Raw genomic sequence first — 22,494 nt, forward strand, 5'->3', positions numbered from 1 at the left:
TCCAGTTTTTCCATCTCCGGCTGTTTCTCCCTCGACTGATTAACTCGAGCTTTTCCTGACGTTTCTCCTAATGGGATCTATTAGGAAACTTCGTATTTTCCCCTTATTCTATATATAGGTTACTTGGTGCATGGATGGACATCGTAGGTGAATTTTTGGAAGAATCGATTCTCATCGTTTACACTTTTCAGGCCTATTGCAGTCTAAGAAGCTGCGTATCGTACGAGTCGAGTCGATTTATCCTTAGTTCTGTAAAATGAGATTAGTTGAGCTCTGAGCTTTTTTGCATTGGGTATAGAAGTATAGGTGTGCGCGAAATTTAGTTAACTCTCGTTGGATTGATATTAGGAGAGAGTGAGAGGGGGGAGGAGGTGGTAAAAATTGTGGGAAACAAAAGCACAGAATATTCCTTTCTATTGGGGCTGTTGAAGAACAAAGGGAGCTTGAGCCGCGAAGAAAAGCCTTTCGTTGTACGAAAATTGCATCGCAGCTGGCATAAGCAAGCACTGCCATTGGAATAATGCTATCTTCCGATCGCCCGGATTCTTCTTTCAATATTCCACCTCGACCCCCCCCCCTGCGGCCTCACTCCTCTCTCCTTACCCCAAAGAACCTTTCTCTCCTCTCTCGCAGCAACCCTCTCGATGTAATCCTAACAGCTTAACTTTGACTCGAAAGATAAAACCATTTCTTCATCGCCTTTTCGACGCGCACCTTAAAGCCCCGATTCGTAGCGCCGAATACTCCATTTTGCGCTACAATCTTGTCTCGCAATTGTCCTTTACAAATATTAACCGACCTTTTTATATCCATTTATCCCAGCATTATTCTTCCATTATTCCTTTTGAATAACGAGTCAGCTCGCTTTTATTAAACCTTCGGTACTTTCATTCCCCTAAAATTAAACTATGAATTCTCTGCTATCAGATGCGATGTAATAAAAAAGCGCCTTTTGTAGGAAAATCACATCGTAGCCGGCCACTAATAAAAGAATTCACCAGTTCTCCCACTCGTGCGCAGCCTCCTTTTTTATTCATATAAGTCTCACTGCTTTCTCCGTGTCCCGTTATCCTCACCGAAAGCCACTCCCCCCCCCCCCCCCCCCCCTCCTGGCACCAATATCGTTTATCCTCGTCAAAAGAAAATTCCCAATTTAATTCGTTGGGTCCGACCGATTGTTCGCGGACGTACATATATATATATATATATATATATATATAGAATAACCTGATTGGTCGAAATTTTTCCCACCATTTGGCCCTGAGCTTCTGAAATTCGATTTGGAAGCATTTCCTGGAGACCCCGGTGAAATTCGGACGAATTTGACAAACTCCTACGGATATTGCGCGCGGTTTTTTCATCATAAAGAATTCTCGCAATATCATACGGCAGATCAATTTTACGCCTCGCTGTAAATAATACACACCGAAACAGAATTTTGTCTTCTTTGTCGACCCCGCGCGCTTTGTGCTCCCCCGTCTAATATTTCGTTTTAATAAATGCACAAACAAATCCGCGAGGGATGAAATTGAAAATTCAGTCGCTTATTCGTGTATGTAGTATAACGTTGAGGGATCTTTCGGCTGGAGGAAAATTGCATCGCGAGTCAGGCATCAGCGAGTAATGGAATAAGAATAAATACTATCTTCTGATAAGCTGGCTTTCTGCTTTCAATATCCGGTCGACCCTGGATATCCTCCTCGTCATTTCGCTATTTCCCTTTGCGCGCGCCTCTTATTTTTGACACTCGAGGATTCGGGATCTTCGTGTTTCTTCCACAGCGACGATTCGTCCCCCTCGCCTTACACACTCTCTCTCTCGTCTTGCCTCCACCTTTCTCCGTTTTCCTTTTTTTATTTCTTTCCCTTGCTCCATTTTTCAACCCCCCCCCCTCCCCTCTCCACCGCCATATTACAAATGAAAGAATGACCGGGCGCTTTGGAACTCCGCGCTCCTGAAGTTTTTATCGTACTGTCTCATGGCAGTCTTACTCCTTTTGTTGGCCATTTCTAAAACTTGTATGAACTGCTAAAATCTTCAGCCAATAGCTACTCTACGTTTCCTTCGCGGAATTCTCCCCCGCCGGTATAACAATGCTGCACTTCCACGTTTTCAGGAACTCGCTAATTCACATTTATCGCCCTCCTAAACGTCTCAAAGTTCCAGCTTTTGTTCTCCAGCAAAGCTCTTTCCAGTTCAACCAATTAATAATTCCCGTCCTGCGGGACACCGTTGCGGCGGCTGAATTTTATTTATCTCGGCCTTCGAAATTGAGGAGCACGCTTATTATTTCTCTCGCCCGAATCTCTTTGGTGTGCTGGACGCGAGATATAAATTCAAGAGTGGAGGAGAGAGAGAGGGATCTTGAAAAATTGTGTCCCCGTCATGATAAAGAGCTTTTTATTATTCGCATTGCACTAATGCTCTCGGAAAATCCTTTTTAATACATTAGAATGAATCCGAAGGAAACGCGGGAGGCTAAAATGTGACCGAGTCGTTGAACCAGAATTTTTCTCCTGAATTTCTTCCTCGTGCCGGCCAGGCGAATTCCGTTTGCGGGGAGAAAAATTTAATTCGACTCTTAACCCAGTTTGCGAAAGATGACGTTGGTCGAGGGGGTTGAAGAGGAGAGGGGGAAGAGGGGGGGGGGATGATTCGCATGGGTATTGTCAATGCGATTTTGCATCTGCCAGCGAGTAATCTTCAGTGTCATTGCTAAGCGCCAGGATAATCGCTGCATTAAGGGAAATAGTGTTACATTTTCATCCAACATTTTTCAGTCATTTCGCATCACGATGAGAATCTCTCTCTCTATGCAGTCGTTCCCTTAAGTTTCCACGAATCGTCTTATGTACCTCGCGAAAAGGATGTTTAAAAAAAAATATCAACTCTTTCACGCTAATTATGTTAAAACTACTGTAAAGGGAAAATGGTCAATGACAAGCCCGCCCAATATGCTTAGGGTTAGAAGTCGAGCGACACCCTTGGAGATGGAATACAAAAATTTCTTTCGTTCTATAACTACAAAAAATTCACATTTCTTGCAAGTCCCTCCTGAATGCAAATAAAAAAAAGCTTCCAAAAGGTTCAAAAAAAAAAAAAAAATAATAATTGATATCTGTATCACAGTAACAGAGATAAACGTTCTCTTATTTTTATCATATTCCACACTTTTCGAGTGTCTCACCCTCTACACAACATTTTATAAATATTTTATGCTCGCGCGAACGTAAATCCATGCAACGTCTCGTTTAGTGTATATTTTCCGTGGAAGGGATGAATTACGGACAAAGTCGTTAATTATCTGGAATTGATATCAGCCTGCGTATGCGAAACAGGGATTTGCTATCTGGGACAGGTGTCAGCGATTGGTTGGTCAATAGTATAGCTATAGTCAGCGCTGCACTGTTTGTTCGATCTAATAGGCGGTAGGAGAGAACCCACCCCTAAAACGGGAGTACCGAGAAAACTTACCAGTGTGTGTGCCAGAAATAAGAAGCTGACTCATCAAATATATTTCGCTGAAGCTAGGAGTTATTAAAGCGCGACTGGCTCCCTGTTTCTCACCCAATTTGTATGATCGATCCAAAAATACCGGTTCGAAACCACAATTTCTCTGGACTTTGGAAAGAGACTCGTCGAGATAACTCGATGTCTCTGAAAATGAACTGAAGAAAATGTTGGGGTTGTGCATTGTAGTATAATAATAATAATAATAAATAGTATAAGCTGTGTTGGTACAGATTAAGGTTAAATAATGGGGGGGGGGGGGGGATGACAATTTGGAAAATGTATTTTAGATGCTGTAAAACGGAAAGGGGTGATTTGGGGATGGGAAGATTGCGAGTTTCTTATATGAGATGGTGGTTGGGGTAGCTCGGTGGATAGTTTTTATCGAGTTGTAATCCAAGGGGCATTATCTGTCAGCAGCGCTAACTCCGCGGAGATCTGAAAAATGCTTCTCTCGCTCGTGAAAGATAGGGTAGGAGCATTAGAGAAAACGATCGGTCCAATTGCGCACGGTCCAGCGCTTCCGGAAGTTTTTCCTCCCCGCGTTTAGACGTTTTTCCTGTATGGTGCAACGCTTTTCTGCAAAGTGTCCATTGCTGGGGAAAACGATGACTCTCGATGCAGCTGAATGGCCTGATATTCTTTGAAGAGGGATCCGGGGGGGGGGGATAAGGCTGCGAATAGATGAGGCAAGAAAGGGAGGGGGGTACACTTATACAATTGAGTAAGAAAGAACCTGGGTATATTTGTGCGAGGGAAAAAGAAAATAGAGTAACAGTGGTTGAGGGGTGAGACAGATAAATAGATATAGATAGTAACAAGGAGTGAGAGAGAGAGAGAGAGAGAGAGCAAGAACCAAGAAAATAGGAAATAAGAGCAAACGAGTATGAGAAGGAAAAAATGTGAGGGGGAAGCAGAAAAATTGAGTGGCGATGAATAAGCTCAGGGTGGGGGTAGTGTACGAATTGGAGGGGAAATAGTGGAAAAGAGAAGGTGAAAGTGAGAGATGGAAAGAAAAATAGAGTGTAAGAGGGAGAGGAGGGGGGGGGGGGTAGAGTAGAAGAAAAGTAGTAAACGAGTGGGAGACAGGAAAAGGGATGAACGAGTGGGAGGAGAGGGGGTGGGTAAAGGGATAAACGATTGGGAGGGAGCAGAGAGGAAGGGAGAAAAAATAGAACGAGTGGGAAGGAGTGGAAGGGCAGGGGGGGGGGGGAGAAGATAAAAAGAAAAACAAAGCCATGGGGAACGAGTGGTAGACAAAGCGAGGGATGGACGAAGAGGGAGAAGGGGAAGGAAAAAGGAGAAAAAGAACGTATGTGTTCATGGACGAGAAAAAGAGAAGGGCGAAACAATACTCTTCGTACCCTGAAAACAAAACGATTACCGTGTAGGAGTGGGCGCCATTAGATGTAGAATACCCCACTGTAGATTTTTCGACAGGGGTTAATGACCCGGAGGATAAATCACCTTGGCACTCAAAAGTCCAATTTTAAAGTCATGAGTCCTCCAATCTTTATTCCCAACATGAATTGACATCGCTACAGTATATAAACTATAAATTATGTATATAGTATAATGACCATCAGATACTCAACCAGTCATTCACAGTTAATAATAGAATCGGTTAATGGTCAATGGCAACAGTTAACTCTAATCACTCGAGTGGATCGTCATTAATAATAGAGCTAATCGAGCCAGTCAATCTTATACTGTTTACGGAATTCCTGTTTTTTCTATAATTACTGATTAACATAAAGATACCGTTGAAATGATTTATAAATTATTATCTCAAATCGATATTGATTAAACAATTAATAGTATTTTTGTAAGGCTTTTAGTTGTTGTATTAAAATTAGATTTATCTAAATAAAATAAATATAAATTTTGGAGGGAAGCGGTTATAGTGTGTTAATTTTAATATTTTCTACCTGAGATATTAAATTATATTCATAAATGCAATTGGATAAATATCGCCTTACCTATGCGTTTAAATGTTGATAAGAAAAGGGAAGAGGGGGTTAGTAGAAGCGAATGAGAAAAATTAGCGTGATTTTTTAAACAATTTTTCAAGATCTGCAGATTTTGTGCTCTTGTTTTGCGATGGAATCGCTGGAATATTGTTCGTATATACCGAAGGGGAGGAGAAGGGCTAGCTGGTGTTATTTTAAAACAAGCACCATCGATATAGTTAATGGAGTATGCTTTTATGACGGAACACGTGGACAAGCGCCCAGCTATTCGTACTCCGTCGTTAAGCAGTCAAACTGCACGTGTGCAGCTTCCGAAGGACGTCTAGCAATTTTTTACTCTCACACATACACTCTCGATAACTGTCCATACCTCCGTCCACATCCATCTCAATCCTTTTTTCTTTGAATTTCTAAAAACTTTCTCACAAAGTGGATATAAAGATAGTGGGGTCTCCTTTATCATCCACCCATATCACTTGTACCTCTCGTGCAGTTATATATAATAAAAACATTGGACTTACATGCTGCATCATTACTTGAAATCTTGCGTTTAGCAATTTTTTACTTGAATTTATATTAAATTACATCGTATTAAATCTTTTTGGAGCAAAGAGAGCAGGTGATTAAATTTACGAGTAAATTCTTTGGAGCTTAGTTTGCAATGTCAATTGGACGTCTGGAAAATTAGTGACTCGTATCCCTTTCGCGATTGGCGCGGGAAGATCCGTTTGACGGAGCTTTGGAAAATCCTCTTAGGGATATCGCGGAAAGTTGCAATGAATCAGTACCGTTTCTGCCAGATTTTCGTTATTTCGGAAGCTGCTTTGATCGCGTAACGGTTTCCCAGTTACGTTGGTCCCTTGAATACACCTGCCAGTGAACAGCTGTCAACGTTACACGAATATTTAGGGGAATTTAACGTTGAGCTCGATTATTTGGTTTACAAAAGTCATTTCATCTGATGAATAATATGGTCCAATGTAATATAGGGGGCCCTACGTGTAAATCAATCAAGATGATGGATATAAAACTGTGTATCTTTGTAACTAAAATAACATATTAATTATTTATAGATATATATATAACATCTTTCTCTGAGTATGCAGAAGAAAAGATGCTTGGAAAAGGTCTGATAACAAAAATCGATATCTCTTATGCTTGCAAAGTTAAATAAAATTTTATGTCCATGATGCAAGCCTCGTTTTATCCGACGGACCATATATACATATAAATAGGGTGTACCACGTCCAAAGGTATACCATTTCTAAAAAATTTATATGGAGAAAGAAATGAAAAAAACATGTTTATAAAATTTATCGATGTAGACCTTGCTTGAAAAGTTAAATTGAATTAACTTATTTATTAATTCGAGATGTTCCATTGGGCGAAAGTTCACTTCTCAGCGATACCTGGTCAATAGGAAAAGAATCACTGGATGGTTTGAATAATAAAAAGCCTCTGATCGAACAAGTTTTAATTTAATTCTTATACTTTAACGAGGACTCTATATAGAAATAAAACTTTGATTTATTTTTCTTATTACATCATTGTGTAACTCTGTCTGACGTCGTTTGACCGGACACCTCGTTTATTCGGACATAGATCGAGATAAAATATTCGTTCATCAAAAATATCGCGTCGCCCGATGTGACGTAGAAAATTGATAACAAGTTCTGACAAGTTTCGCCATTGTCCTCAATGAATAATTTTCAATGGAAATACGCGAGTCTGAATAGTTCTGGCTCTGTTGCGTATAATTTGTTTGAAATATTTTCGCCTGGTACCAGACGAGATTTGCGGGATGAAAATATTTGCTTGAAAGCACTTAAGGGTGGAAACAGGCTTTTCCCTAATTCCTGATATAATCGGTCATACGCTCCAAAAGTAGAACGACTATATGCATTGCTGCGTGGACCAGAGATTTTCCATCGGTGTCATCAGTATTCGGGGGGGGGGGGGGGGGAGGACATTGCTGGATATAGGAAAAAAAAAGAAAATCATTTTTTTACGAGCCTGGATAAGGGAGGTGTTGTACAGTCCTTTCAGAAATGCACACCTATATATTATCCACATCAATAATGCAGAAACTACTTTCGGGTATTGAACATACTCAGTACCAATAAAACAAATCGCAAAACTACACCGACATAAAATTAATGAATTTTCCCAAAGATTGCACTAATGCAATTGAATAAAATTCATTTGTTTATCGCTCTTCTTCGATTTCAAGAAAAACCTTCGTATTTTTCACCGAGTAATAAGAGAAAGCATTCTCGTGGTTTTTAGGGAATAAAAAACGGAGAATAGGTGAGGTTTTCTGCAGATATAACGTATTAATAATGCATGCCTTAATACTGGATCCCACGAGAGATGCAAAAAAATTCGCGAACGTTTCGCAACTCGGGCTAAGAGAGCATTTAATAGGGAACAGTTGTTGGGGACAAAGCTGGAGTTAACGGGCTTCGCTAAAGTCGAGAAAAAGAGCTCCCGAGGGAAGAACACTAGATCCAGTTTTACTTCGGGGCTCATGCTAATCAGAATATTCCTGTTTGCATTAATACCTTAATCGAACCTATTAAAAACTACCGAGCCAAAAATATCCTTGATACGAGAGAGAATCCTGAGAGCCATTCGAACCACTCCTCGAGATCGATAAAGGTTAAATAGCACAAATAAATATACCTCAGTGTCAATGACACCCCAAATATTCCTATTTTATATTTTAAAAAAAAAAAAACACTGTACGTGAGATGTATTGATTTTAATAATTTTCAGTTAAATAATTAGTGCAAAATTTATCGATGTGTAAATTATTAGAATTTAGAAGACTTTACCTTGTTTCTCGAATCTCAAGTATTTGTAGGAAAAGAGAGGGGAAAGTTAGCAGAGTGAGCTTGGGATTGGATAGCGAAAGGTCGTATTTTCCGATGAGGCAGGCAGCTAGAGGAGAGTCGACTGTGATACTTATTATTCTAGTCTCGTCCTTGGGATTTTCCGGTACGCGGATGATAGTCTTTCAATCGTCCTGAACCCCGTTAGCCCCACTGGCAATTTCATTGGCAAATTTCACTTTGACCTAAACTTTATTAAGCTTCGCCAATTAATCAAGTCAAATGCATCTTTCTACAGCGTCTAAATTTCCTACGTAAACTTTATGCCAAGTCCAATAAAACTGTCATGAATATTAATCCTTTGGTCTTAATTAAGTGTCCCATTTTGATCCTCTTGGCCAATGAAATGGAATGAGCAAACAAAAAATTATCATTATTGTCGATCATATTCTGGTTATCGTTAGAGGAGGCACGAGGATAGTGAAAATTGTAGGATTATCTCAAGGTTGGTTCTCTTTCCAACCCTACCCCAATTGGTTACTTTTTTGTTGTTTTACAAGAGTAAAACTAGTGGAAGAGGGATCCGAATACGTTCGATATAATAACGTCGATCCATCCTCCTGAAGTACCTTGAGACTACCAGTGCACCACTGGCCTCCACTTTCGCCAATTTTGGCACCGACTTATCCAGGAAGTATCCTCCACTTTCTCCACCCAGCCCATGAAATATTTACTCTACTGTACCCCACACACACACACACACACACTTTCAAAGTTGACTTTATTCCAACTCGAGCGATCTCTTGATACAAAGATAAAGGGGGGGGGGGGGGGGGGAGACATTGGAATAAGAAAAAAGAGTCGATCGTGAGTGTTATAAGGCATAAAACGTTTTAACTACTGAGAAAAATAATATACAAACAAATTTGCTCTATTGTCGCGTTCAATCACAACTTTACTCCAACTCGAGCGATCTGAGTGAGCGAAAATAAAGGACCGCTCTATCATTAAAAAATACAATTATATCTCCACAGCGAGGCAATTAAATTATTGCAAGAATGATATAGAAACGAATTTACTCCAACTGTCACGTTCAATCACCACTTTGCTCCAACTCGTGCAATCTGGGAGTATTAAACTAAAGCACCACTATCATTAAAAAATATAATTATCTGCGATAAGATGTTTAAATTGCTACAAGAATAATATATCAAAAAATTTACTCCATTGTCACGTTTAATCATCACTTTACTTCAACACTGGTGTCTTTTCGTATAAAAATAAAGATCCACAATTATTAAAAAAGTATATACCTACTTATCTAGGATGTGAGATGTTTGATAAATTATAACAAGAATAGCAAACAAACAAATTTATACCACTGTGTCACTTTCGGTCATTGCTATATTCAATCTTTGGTTTATTGTCGTACAAAAATAAAGGATTTTATGATTGTTATTAAAACATATACAATTAATGTGATATGTTTAATAACTTATAACAAGAATAATATACAAACAAATTTATACCACAGTGTCACGTTGAATTATCACTATAGTCGATCTTTGGTTTATCGTCGTAAAAAACTAAAGGATTTTATGATTATTATAAAAAAATATACAATTATCTAGAATGTGAGATGCGTTAAAATTATTGCAAGAATAATAAATACACAAAAAAAAAATTAGCATACCGTCACGTTCGATCATCACTTTAGTCGATCTTCAGTGCCTTATTGTCATAGAAAAATAAACGACTGCTATTATTAAAAAAATATACAAAATCTTCTCTCTAGGACGAGACATTTAAATTATACTGCAAAAACAATTATTATATGAAAAAATGTGCTCCAAAGTTTCACGCTCAAAGAAAACATTGTTTGAATTCGAGCAATCTCGTCGTACAAAAATTAAGGTCCATCTACGACGAGACATGTAAATTGTTGCAAAAATAATGATAATACGAAAAAAATATTACTCCACCGTGACTTTGTACGAGAACTTTATTCAAACACAAGGAGAATCTTGCCATAGAAAAATGAAGGTCCGCTAAGACCAAAAAACACGGTTAATTACCTAGGATGCGAGTCGTTTAAATTACAGCAAGAATAATAAAAAAATAAATGAAGTAAGCGAGAGAAGAGCAAGCGAATGTTTGATTATAAAAATGAAAGATTGAAATTAAGGAAGATGGAGAGACGAATTTTCTTGGTATTTTCCCGAGAAGTCTTGACAAGGGATGAATTTTTTTGGATCGTCCGTGTTTTTCGGGTCAAGGAGTTTGGTTCAGGATTTATTTTCCTTGAGGGTTTCCGAGCTTTCTCTCTCCAACAGAGTTTAAAGTTCCGCGAGACTAGCTGGGTGCTCCCCCCCCCCCCCTCCCCTCCCCTCCACGTCACCGCTTGACCACAGCAGGAATTGGACAGAGCCCTGCGACGACGACACAGCTTTCATCCCCTATTGATCCACCAATTTTAAAATCTTCTGTAAAAAACCACAGACGCGAGAGACCCCTAGTTTTCCCAAGAATTTCCACTGCACGACTAAACTAATATTCCAACACACGAAATTCATTGGCAAAACCTTAAATCCTAATAACAAACTGTATCAGCTAAATTCTGCTTAAAATTCGTAAACATGGCCGAAATATCCTGTGAGAATATTCTAGCAGGGTGTAAGCTCCCACAGTTAATATTTCAAAGATGCTAAATACTCGACCGAAGGAAAACTCTGAAATATCCAGCAGGTTTCATCGAAAAATGATAAGAAATCGATAAATGTGTAAAAGAGAGAAAAGAGAGTATGATGTGGGGGTGAAAGGTCAGGAGATGCATGGAAAAATTGTCAAAAGAAACTTTGTTTACAAATATTTGACTTTTGTCCCCTATCGGAACTGGCTGTCAAGTGGGATTAATTAATCTTGCAGGTTTGATTGGCTTATTCATCGACGACCGATTGAAATTCGAGCGTCGAGGGATGAAAGATGCCAAGTGGAGCATCGAGTTTGCACAAAAGCGAAACTTGAGCGGAGAGGTTTTAGCTAATGTATCGGGAACAAAGCTTTATCCCACTTGGCCATTCATTCTCTCGGTGAATACCACTAATGTGCCAAATAGAATGGCTTTAAACGCGGCTTACACGTATGCAGAGTCTGCAAAAATTGCTTATCAACCGTTTCGTCCCTCTCCTGTAGCGCGAAACATACAAATTCATCGCGTGTGCATTCATATATATAGGATACTTCGTTCGCAAAACAATTATTCATCTGCAAAAATAATAAAGCTACCACGTGCCAAAGTTTATATAGGGTGTTTTGCGTAAGACACTCGTGAATATAAAATGACGAGTATCTCGTTAACTGTAAGAGATATTCAAATTTTTCATATGACCTTTTCCAAAGCAAATAACACAAGTTTTCGAAAAGGTCCTATGCAAAAATTGAATATCTCTTACAGTTAAAGAGATACGCGTCATTTTGTGTCCATGCTCTAGGACATCTTACGCAAAACACCCTGTATATACACACATTCACTCGTCACTCGTTCAAGTTGCTTCACTCAAGTAAATTTTCAAGCCCCCCCCCCCCCTCCCTGTTTAAATGACTCGAGGGCAAAGGTAATTTTCCAAACCAATCGTGCCATTAGGGGTTAACCAGCTGTGTTCCCCGATAAAATCGATCGAATCGCTGCTTACTATTCGACCGGTGCTAGCTGCGCGGTGTTACACCGAACGGTTCTCCCTTCTTGGATCAATTAATCAGAGCGTCGAACGATTGTGCCGAGAAAATCAAGATCCCGGATCGCGCGGCGGCCACCGAATGCACGAACGAAGAAACATTCCAGCGCTGCGTCTTTCACGAAATTAATTGCACCGAGCGTCAGCCAGCTTATGGATTATGCGAATCGAGCGATTAGGACTCGGTCCTTTGTTTATCGCGATTGTTCATTGGATTTTGATGAAATTTTACGAGTTGGATATCGCGCGGTGGAGTATATGGAGAGCCAGGGACACGTTGATCCTTTCGGTTCTGCTCGGTGATTTATAAACACCCGGGATTTAGGTAAGCCATATTTGATGGGAATCTGTTGAAACGAAATGGCCAAGTGGGTAGTGAATGGGAAAGGTTAATCGCTATCATCTCGTGAGACCAGCGCGTTGAAATAGAATAGCAGCTGGGACAACACATTTGGCTGAATTCATCCATGCTGTTTCAATTCCCCCACCCCTAACACTAACCTTTGCACACACACAAAACCCCATCTCGTCTTTCAAAATCTCCCGTTTGGCGTTGCGAGCCAACCTGATTCCTACCGAATTACGCTTCTCTCTCTCTCTCTCTCTCTCTCTCTCTTCCAACGCCAAAATTAAGAAACCTGTGTGTGTGTGTGTGTGTGTGTGTGATAATTCAGGAAAAACTTTTAAGTTTTACAGAAAAAATCATCTTTATTAAAATTAACGAAGAAAAAGCTTCATCAAAGATCAATTCTAGTCCCACGTATGTTATCCGTTTTATCACACAAATTCTCTGCGAAATCTTTATATTTTCTACACTGCAGAACATTGCCTATATATATATATTAGGGTGGCAAATAAAAAAAAAAAATTCGCTGCTTTTATTTTGTTAAGAATGATGAAAAAATAGAAATTGAATTTTTTTGAAGCCGTTAAATGGCGCCGATATCGTTTTTAAAGTTAAAAATCCGATGTTCTTCCACTTTCTCGAGGTTAGATGTAAACCAAAATTCTAATAAGCTTTTAATTTGTCCAAAATTATGAAAAAAAGAGATCCTCGAATTTATAGAATTTTTTGAAGCCGTTAAATTGTGCTAATATCGATTTTAAAATTAAAAATTTAGATTTATTGAAAACGATTTAACGAAATTATAAATTAATATTGTGCTTTGAAAAGTCCTTTAGTTAAATTACAAGAAAATGTCATAAAAAAAAACATTAATCCAGCACAATATTAATTTATAATTTTGTTAAATCGTTTTCAATAAATCTAAATTTTTAATTTTAAAAACGATATCGGCACCATTTAACGGCTTCAAAAAAATCTAAAAAAATTTGATTCCTCTTTTTTCATCATTCTTAACAAAATAAAAGCACCGGAAAAAATTTTCTTTTTTTATGGCCACCCTAATATATATATATATATACACATGAAAACGGTAATTATTTGCTCAGGTATGAAGAGCGAACGAGCATGAAGATAGGAATGAAATAGCGGGGTGAGATCGATAAGATATTTTTTTTTAAGAGAGAGAGAGAGAGAGAGAAAATTCGTTAATTCAGTGGAGAAGAGAGTAGGATTTTTTTTTTGACAGGATGAGTTTGGCTGAGTTGTTGGGAGATCCATGCAGCTCTCTCTCTCTCTCTCTCTCTCTCTCTCTCTCTCGGTGTATCCCTCGCATGTGTATTTATGAGGAGGGATCGTTTAGCTGTGGAACTCGCAGATCGATACTCGCGTAGTGAGTAACGAGGTTTCTTAGCTACGAGACCGACCAGCTTCGAGCTGTCCTCTCACCGGATATAACGCTGCATCCTAGAACTTTCAACTTCCATTTCCGGTTCATGCGCGTCCCCCAGAGTACACCATTACCTCGATCGAGAATACACGTATGAAAAAAAGGATAATAAATAAAAGGAACAAAATTGTTTAATCACACACACACACACGCGCAACTCCCCCCCCAGTCAACCACAATAAGCGAATTCAGAGAAAATTAACTTTGATTAAATAAAAAATTACAGAGAAAAATAGCTGGAATAAATTCTATATATATATATATATATATACACTGAGAAAAATTCCCCATTAATTTTCATCCAATTAACAGTTATTCGTGATATTAATAAATTAATTTTATTGATATTACGAAAAAATAATTGATTGTCAATTTATTCATAATATCAATAAATTTAGTTATTGATATCACGAATAACTGTTAATTGGATGAAAACATTTTTCTCAGTGTATATATAGCGTGTATTTTCTCTTTGAGAATAATTGGGGGATCAACGTCGAGTAGTTTTTTATTATTGCAAATAGATTAAATTGAGAGAAGAGCGACGGGTGGAAAGAAAATTCTTGCTAAACAAGTTTAACGAGTGCTTGAAATTTATTAAAGCGAACGTGGGGAACACCTTTGACGCAGCGGAGTCTTAAGCGAATGTAAAAGCATCGGCTGTGCAACTGCATAATATTGAGGGTATCGCGTGCTTTTCAGGAAAATGCGTTTTGCGGCAGAGCAAACCCGAGAGCAGGCATCCTCCGCGCTTTGACGTTTCGCTTTCTCCTCGCACACGGCACACGCGCCATTCAAAGTTAAATTGCGCAGCTACGATATATGTATCTCGCACGCGCTTCTCAATTGGCCTTTCGAGCGACACAGCTTCACCCTATTTAATATTAATTTCATTCCCTAACCACTCTTTCAATCAACAACAACAACAACTAAACTGTTAAAAACTCTTAGATTTTTTCTCTCAAAAAATTTACACTTATCGTTCATTGGTCCAATCACTTTTATACCAATGCCCCATGCACCTTTATTATCATTTATTTATTTATTTATATATATCGAGCGAGAATTATAGAATCATTTTTCAAAGATCATATCTCAAGGGGGGGGGGGGGGGGAGGGGGTTATGCAGAAGAGAGGAACCTAGATCGTAAAAGAAGCTCGTTGGATCGTGATGCAGAGGTTGGATCGACGAGATTATAATTAAAGATGGAATGGGGGATGAAGCTGCAGCAGTGAATTCGGTGGGTTTAATTAAATCGCAAAAGCGTTGATTAAGCGAAACGTTTGGGAATCGTGTACGCATTGGTATTTGGGATAGGACTACCGGAGTGGTCGGTTGGTAAAGCTAATACTCGTTAAACAACGTAAAGCAGCCAGTGTAATTAGGCACGCGACTACGTTACAACGGCAAGTAAAACAGAAGCACTTGGAAGAAGAGGGGGGGGGGGGGGGGAGTAGTCGACGCTTCGGCTTAATAAGTAAAGCAGCCGGAAGTTTGCCTGTCAGCGGTGAAACTTTCCCTCCCCCCACTCTCCTTTCTTTCGACACGTTGGTAGATCGAGATTAATTGATATTATTGGAAGGGGTTGAATTCCTCGTTTCCTCGCGATATTTCAGGTACTTTCTTCAAATTCTGGTACACCCTGTATCTGTACACACCCCCGAATGCTGCAACAATGATTTTTCAGTTTACCCCCATACTTACGTAAACCTCTTTACTGGACGGTTACACAAGCACAATTTCCAGTATATCTATATATACAAGCATATAGAATATTTCACAGCTCGAACTCGTCCTTTCCCCGCCCCCTCGACAAAAATTTTTCTTACGCCCTGTATACCCTCCAAGCCACGCCCCCTGGTACACAGCCAGAGTTTCCCTAAATCTTTTCGATTATTTTATCGTCGCGCCACGTTAATTTGCTTATACATAACTTTTACACTGCGGTTTATGGATATTTAAATTTGCCCCTTTCATCTTCATTTTCTTCTTCTTCCACTCCCCTCGCCCCTCCCACTCTTTTTATTTCGCTTACTCATCTTATATACGCCGAGCCTGACTCGTGGCATTTCACTTATTTTTTTTTTCTTTCACCCTCAACTTACCACTCGAATTATACCACTGGATTCGCTGCGCGAATTAACTTTCGGACAAATTAGTGGATGAGTTTAACGCTTCATATTCCTCGTTATATCCGACTTTAACCGCCGCGCCGGCTGTAAGATTAGGTGAAAAGTTTAAGTGGAAAAGACTGCGTAAGACTTTCAACAGTTATATATATATATATACACTATATAGATAATAATGTTGAAGACGTTAACGAGACCAATAATAATGAACCGAGGAGAAATTTAATAAATTGGATTTTAATTTTAAGAAAATTCCTCGATTCCCCTTCCCGGCCCCCACGGACTATACAGCTAACCACCCCTTGATGAAAATATAATTCTATTAGTCGCGCTCCGCTTCTTGCATTCACACGCAATAAGCTAAATTTCGCTAAAGGGCAACGGGGGAGAAGAAAAAGGCAGAAAAATGTAAAATTTATTGTTGCCTGATAATCCGATAAGAAATTCCTTACTCGGCAAGAGAGAAAAGGAAATAATCGACGGAGAGGAGAGAGAGAGGGGGGGGTGGGTACTTTACTTCTCAGCTCTCCTTTCTCCTCCCCACCCCCGCAGGTTACTTGTTAATTTAAAATTTCATCGCACAAATACACAAACACACGAGAGCTCCTTCTTTCTCTTTATTAAAAATTTAATAATAAGGCCAAAAATAGGGCTTTTAATAACTCGACAAATATATTTTTCTTTCGACCAATACACGCGGGACGCTCTCTCGAAATTGTTCCAACCTTTAACGAAACAATATCTCGTTATCGAGATAAATGTTTATTTTTCGAGTAAAACATCAACGGCCTTCCGTGAAACATTACTTGATTAGGGAATACCCTGCTTTAATGAGAAACAATTCGAGTGTTTTTATTGCACCAGTGGAGAAACAGTACGGTGCACACATACATATATATATACAGGAGATTGAAAAAAAGTTATTAGTTAAGTTGAAAACAATAAAAGAAATGTAAATACACGGTGGTAGAAAATAAAGAAGAGGGACGGCTGAGCTGGGCCGGGATGGGCCGAGTAAGGCCGAGTCGGGCCGAGTCGGTGTGTAAGTAGAAAAAGGATAACTCTGCGTCCCCTCCTGTGCCAGAGGGAAAGAAATTATTTACCGAGTATAAGAGCAGCAGTGGTAAACTTGAAAAATCGATAAAATGTAAACATTAATACGAAAGTAATTAAAAAGATATATAACCAAGCTTTTTAACAATTTCATTAAATTTATCGTAGCTTTTTTCTTCGGGGCCTCGAGGCAGCTCGTTCTACGATTTTAAAGGTCGTCATAGTAAACGATATTTACGCGCCTCCGGTGGATTCTCCTCCACGATCAGTTATTTATAAAACCATTCACGATAATCAATAACCTATGGCATCCTCCTGCACGACAAAATTCATCCTCGTTTTCCCCAACGCTCCGGCTCACCTCTATATATATATATATATATATATATATATATATATATAAAGAGAGAGAGAGAGAGGAAGCTTTTGTCCATGTGTTTGCGATCGTGCAGCAGCTTTTTCCAATTCACCTTCCTCCAGTGCAGAAAAACTTAGCCAATTAATTCGGCAGAAAAAGTCTCTTAAAATTAGGGAGAAGTTTTATTTTTTTCTGTTCTCTTTTATTTTTTTTTTTTTTTGTTTGAAAGCACATAAGAGGCTATTATGGAAATTTGAATAGGGGAAAACTCGTAAAACACTTACCTCGCGTTCCGGCCCGCCTCTTTCAGTTCTTCTCCAGTGTACACACTTCTCAGACGTCGAAAGTCACTGAACCTCGTTGAACAATCTCGCGTTTCCAACGTTTCCATTATTTGCACCGTTTATAACGAAGATAATCCATCGTACGATTTGCCGTCGCTTTTATGCTTTTTGCACCACCGAAGGCTCGAGCGGGGAGGGTCGGAGAGCAGAAGGAACTAGAAGGGGGCAAAAACAACGTTAGCTTAGCGATACAATGGACAAAAAAGAGGGTCGAATGGTCTAAGGTGGTCATCGAAAAAATTTAAATGTTTGTATACAATGCGCGAAGACCCTCGATTAATACCGAAACAAAAATGGTGTGCATTTCGGTTACCACCGGGTTAACCCCCCAAACCCCCCACAAACATTCTCTCAACTTGCTACATTTTTCAACAATGCCAAAAAGTGTTAGCTTTGCGATACTTACAATGAACAAAAAAGAGAATCGGGTCATAAAAAAAAATGAAATATTTGTATACAGAGCGCGAGGGCACTCAATTAATACCGAAACAAAAATGGTGTGCATTTCGGTTACCACCGGGTTAACCCCCCACAAACATTCTCTCCACAGTCTAAATTTTTCAACACTGCCAAATCACTTGCTCCACGCTTCTCAACGATTTATTTATTTATTCTCTTTATTCACTGACACAACAAATCGTTAATAATAAATCCGCACGAGGGAATCGTGTCAATTGACCGTCCAATGGGAATATTCTTCCTGCAAATACGTGCAAAGGCTCCGGATAAAAATTCGACCGAGAAATAACGCACGCTTAAAGAGGCTGAGGGCGAACACCAATTTAAATTTAAGCACAATTCGTTTATGCGTTTAATCCGATTCATACGCAGAAAGACATTTCTCGTTTAATCTACTGCTGAAAAATACTACAAATTAACGTGTTTCGCTTACAACGGAGACGTGGTAAAAGCTTTGTGAAAACTACCAATGATTAAGCAATTTTTGCTGTGACTTTTACTAAATTTTTCCAGCTTTTTACGTTAATTCGTCTAGTTTATTAATAATTATACGCGGACGTTTAATAATTTTATTACTATATATATTCAGCTCAATAAAATTTCTACAATTTATTTCGTCGGGTTACCCAGCAGTTTGGAATATGGTAAATTTTACTGGATGAAATTTCTTACTGTGCATAGTTAACGCCATATATTATTTATTATTCAAGAGAATGCTTTGCTCTCTCTCTCTCCCTTTGGTTAGAGTTATTAATATTATTATTATTTTTAAAGAATACAATTTTCGAGTAGATGAGGGTATTTTATGCCAAAAGAATGGTGGTGAAACTAAAATTTCTTTAAACAAGATCGTAAATTAGCCTATATATACGTTGCACATTTCTCGCCAAAAAGTTTTAAGTTGGAGTTATATCCATGGTATGGGAGGGGGGGGGGGGGTGGCAGAGGAATAATAAGAGTTTCAAGAGCAGACGCCACATCTGCAATGAATCAAATGTTTCCTCGAGCAAGAAACGATGTCCCAGACATTTTAGCTCGTTTCGGAAATCGCTGCAGTGAAATCACTGAGCGAGACATGCACCTCTTCTCCAAGGAAAACGACCAATCCCGATCGATCACTATTCATTCCACTCGATAGAGGACACTGGTATTACCTCATTCGACGAGAAATCATTCGATCCACCGTTAAAACCAAATTCCCACTGTTCGATCTCTATACATAATATACGTATACCTCCTATTTATTTTGTCCAACGAAAATTCTCCATTTTTAATTATTCAATAATGCTACAATTTATTCTGTGTATATATATATATATATATATATATATATATGTCATCAGATATAATTTGGGCAATTTGGAAAATTCGATTACTATTATGAAGAAACGAGGAGAGGGAAGTTTGTATGTGTGTTTCTCACACACACAATCCATATATATATATATTATTATAGAATTTTGGAACTTGGCAATAGGTGTTAATCTGGTCAGGGAGCACGACGAGGACACACGGTGAATGATCGAAATGCATAGCTATAAACGAAATTAGCCTGCTCATCCGAAATAACGAGCCGATCTCACCAGCTGAGTTAACCAAATTGCTCGGCTACAAGTTGAAATCGTTGTTGTAAATTTCGTGCTGGCGCTTTATCGCTCAACGGAAAATACCAGATTTTAATCGTCCCCTCGACTCGTTCATCCAACGTGGGATCTGTTCGTGATTTAAAACTAAATAGCTGGGTTTGCCAGTTCGAGGAAAAAATAGATGTAAATAAATGCCTTGTGAATGATTTATGTCCCCCCCCCCCTACACCCTCGACTGATGATAACTCTAGGTACGAGCAGCGACCTTCGCTCCATCTGATTCGCAGGCTTTCTTTTTTTAATCCTTGGAATTGTCCGTATAGTTAAGTAGGGGAGAGCTTTTTTCTTTTTCCTCTCGCGACCTTGGTTAGGTTCACCCAGTTACCTAGTAAGCGTTGTGTACACTATTATCTCTCCATATCATCTCGAATACAGCACGCATGTCCAAGGTGATGAGTGATAAACACGATCGCTACACGCCACGGATATAAGAAATGGAAGCCCAATCAACTCTGCCTTGTGTATATATCGAGATATTCCCTGTAATCTCTTAAAAATATTCCAAAACATTCACCTCGCTATACTGGGAAACTTTGTATACCAAACACGATTTTCCATGAGTTTATTCCAAACAGACTTTTTCTCATCATTCATCAAGTTCTGCTTATAGTGTAACATGATATGTTTACCTTCTTTTTACATTCTCTCGTTGTTGTACCGTGTAAACAGATTCGAACAATTCGCTGCTGAATATTTCCGAGAATATCTCTTTAGGACATCTTGTTCATCAAGTTCGCTTTTGCAGTGTCAACAAAACTATTCTGTAACACTTTCACGGAAGTGACACTCGTTGTTCAAACTGCGAGCTTCTGTCCGTTAAAAATTTGCAATTCCAGAACACGCCACGATATTCACTGCGAAATTAATATTACTATTGAGTCGAGTGGCAACGTTTCTCTTCTCTCTAAAAAAAAGCACTCGCGTGCCACGTTGTACAAAAAAAAGGAAAAAAAATCAACGGGGGAAACGAGCCATTTTTCCAAGCAAATACATGCGTTTATTTTCGATTCCAGCAAACGAGGTGTTAAGGTGTTAATTTGAAACTCGATGTGAGAATGTGGATTGAATTCGCGATTATATCGCGCTCGATTGTTTGGTGTTATAATTACGAGAACTGAACGGGAAAATTTATATAAAAACTTTTAAGACTAAATAAGGTCCAAGTTTATCGAATAATCGGAGAGGGCACTCGACAAATTTTAACGGTTTGAGTCATTTATCGAATCAGCTTCATCCAGCGAAAAAAAGCACTCCGAATAAAAGATCGTTGTAACTGTATTTAATAAAAATGAAAAAGTTATCGTTTGAGCATATTAGATTTGTCGTGTTTAACTCTGATAATCAAGGATTAAATTGCGACTGAATTTTTAAGTGTTCATTGCGAGTTCTGAACAACAAAAATCATGAAAAAAATTATACAACTAAATTAAGCTCAAGTTAGTCGATTGATCGAACAGTGCAACGAGAAAATTTGAAAAATTTTCAATAAAAATCCAAGCTCGTTTATCACGATATGAGGAACACAAAAAAAACGAGAAGTTCATCTCTGTCTCAACAAGCAAAAACTACAATTATTGAAGAGATGTAACAGTCAAAGTTCTCACTCAAAACTCCACTCAAAAATAAGAACTTACAAAAAAAAAAAACTTATAATCACATATGAACATTGCATCTCTCCCGTTTAACTCTGATAATCAGAATTAAATCGCGCTCGATTGTTTGGTGTTAATTACGAGGGCTGCAACAAAAACACATTAATTGCTTAAACAATCGCGCGTCCAATTAGCGAGATTCAGGGGCGATTCTCGGGATTCCGCGTACACTCGTCGAAACAATGAGCGATGGAGGCCCGTTACACGTGCACAGAATTCAGCAATGGAGCATAAATTAATTATGAAGTTAAGGGGGAGATGAGCGAACTTGGAGAGTTCCGTAACTCGGTATATTTACAAACCAGGAGTCTTTCGTTGGAAGTCGGATTTCACGCGAATTGTAAACAAAGCGAGCTCGAGCGCGAGCGTTCCGCGTATCCCTATTGAGAATTTTTAATGTTGTTTCTCGGTGATCCCTTTTTTACGCTAGCGACGGTGCAAATAAGGTTTTTCGAGAGGTGGCGTTTGTATGGTAGAGTGCGGGAGGGGGAGGGGGGGGGGGGGGTAAAATTTCTTGGTAGCCGGTCAAAACAATGCGAGTGCACGTTCGGTGGAAACGCTCTCGGAATACAAATCAACCGGATAACTTTACTGGATGGCGAAGCTTATACTTCAAAGTACTCAAAGTCCAACCATCCAAGAGTCCATTGTTGTCCAGAAATAGCCATTTCCGATCTGTCCCGAGAGCCGTCTACACAACACGCGTGCACACTGTTCAGTGTATGTGTGTGTACACACACAGTGGACCCTGTATACCCCCCCCCCCTCCCTACCTTTCAATACACAGCAAACTCCCCCAAAAATTCACCACTGGAATTCCACTGGGCCGCATGGATTTTTTCCTCGCGCGCTTAACCAACGCCGAATATAACAAACTGTTCCATCGTGACAAACGTCGATACGAGACTCGTGCGTTTCTCCAGCTTTATTGCCAGTTTTAGGTCAATGGCACCTATATAAAGGGAACTTGGCGGACGAATAAATGTGAAGAAAATAATCGTCAGGCCCGAAATA

At 39.1% G+C, this 22,494-nt stretch overlaps 1 protein-coding gene across 3 annotated transcripts in view; it reads right to left on the bottom strand.

Annotated features, from left to right (window-relative positions):
- The window catches only part of Oct-TyrR (Octopamine-Tyramine receptor), a 59,607-nt gene that overhangs the window by 28,848 nt on the left and 8,265 nt on the right, over positions 1 to 22,494 (bottom strand). For 2 of the 3 annotated variants that reach the window (XM_066728224.1, XM_066728221.1), the window contains exon 2: positions 17,664 to 17,878. The exons of the other annotated variant lie outside the window; for it this stretch is intronic. The gene's annotated coding sequence lies outside the window, so the exon portion shown is untranslated. The remainder of the gene's footprint in view (positions 1 to 17,663; positions 17,879 to 22,494) is intronic. 3 annotated transcript variants of the gene reach the window in all.

This window comes from Prorops nasuta, unplaced genomic scaffold (assembly GCF_024137725.1).
Source record: "Prorops nasuta isolate Cenicafe-Biocafe unplaced genomic scaffold, Cenicafe_Pnas_1.2 PNAS00006, whole genome shotgun sequence".
Taxonomy (NCBI): Eukaryota; Metazoa; Arthropoda; class Insecta; order Hymenoptera; family Bethylidae; genus Prorops; species Prorops nasuta.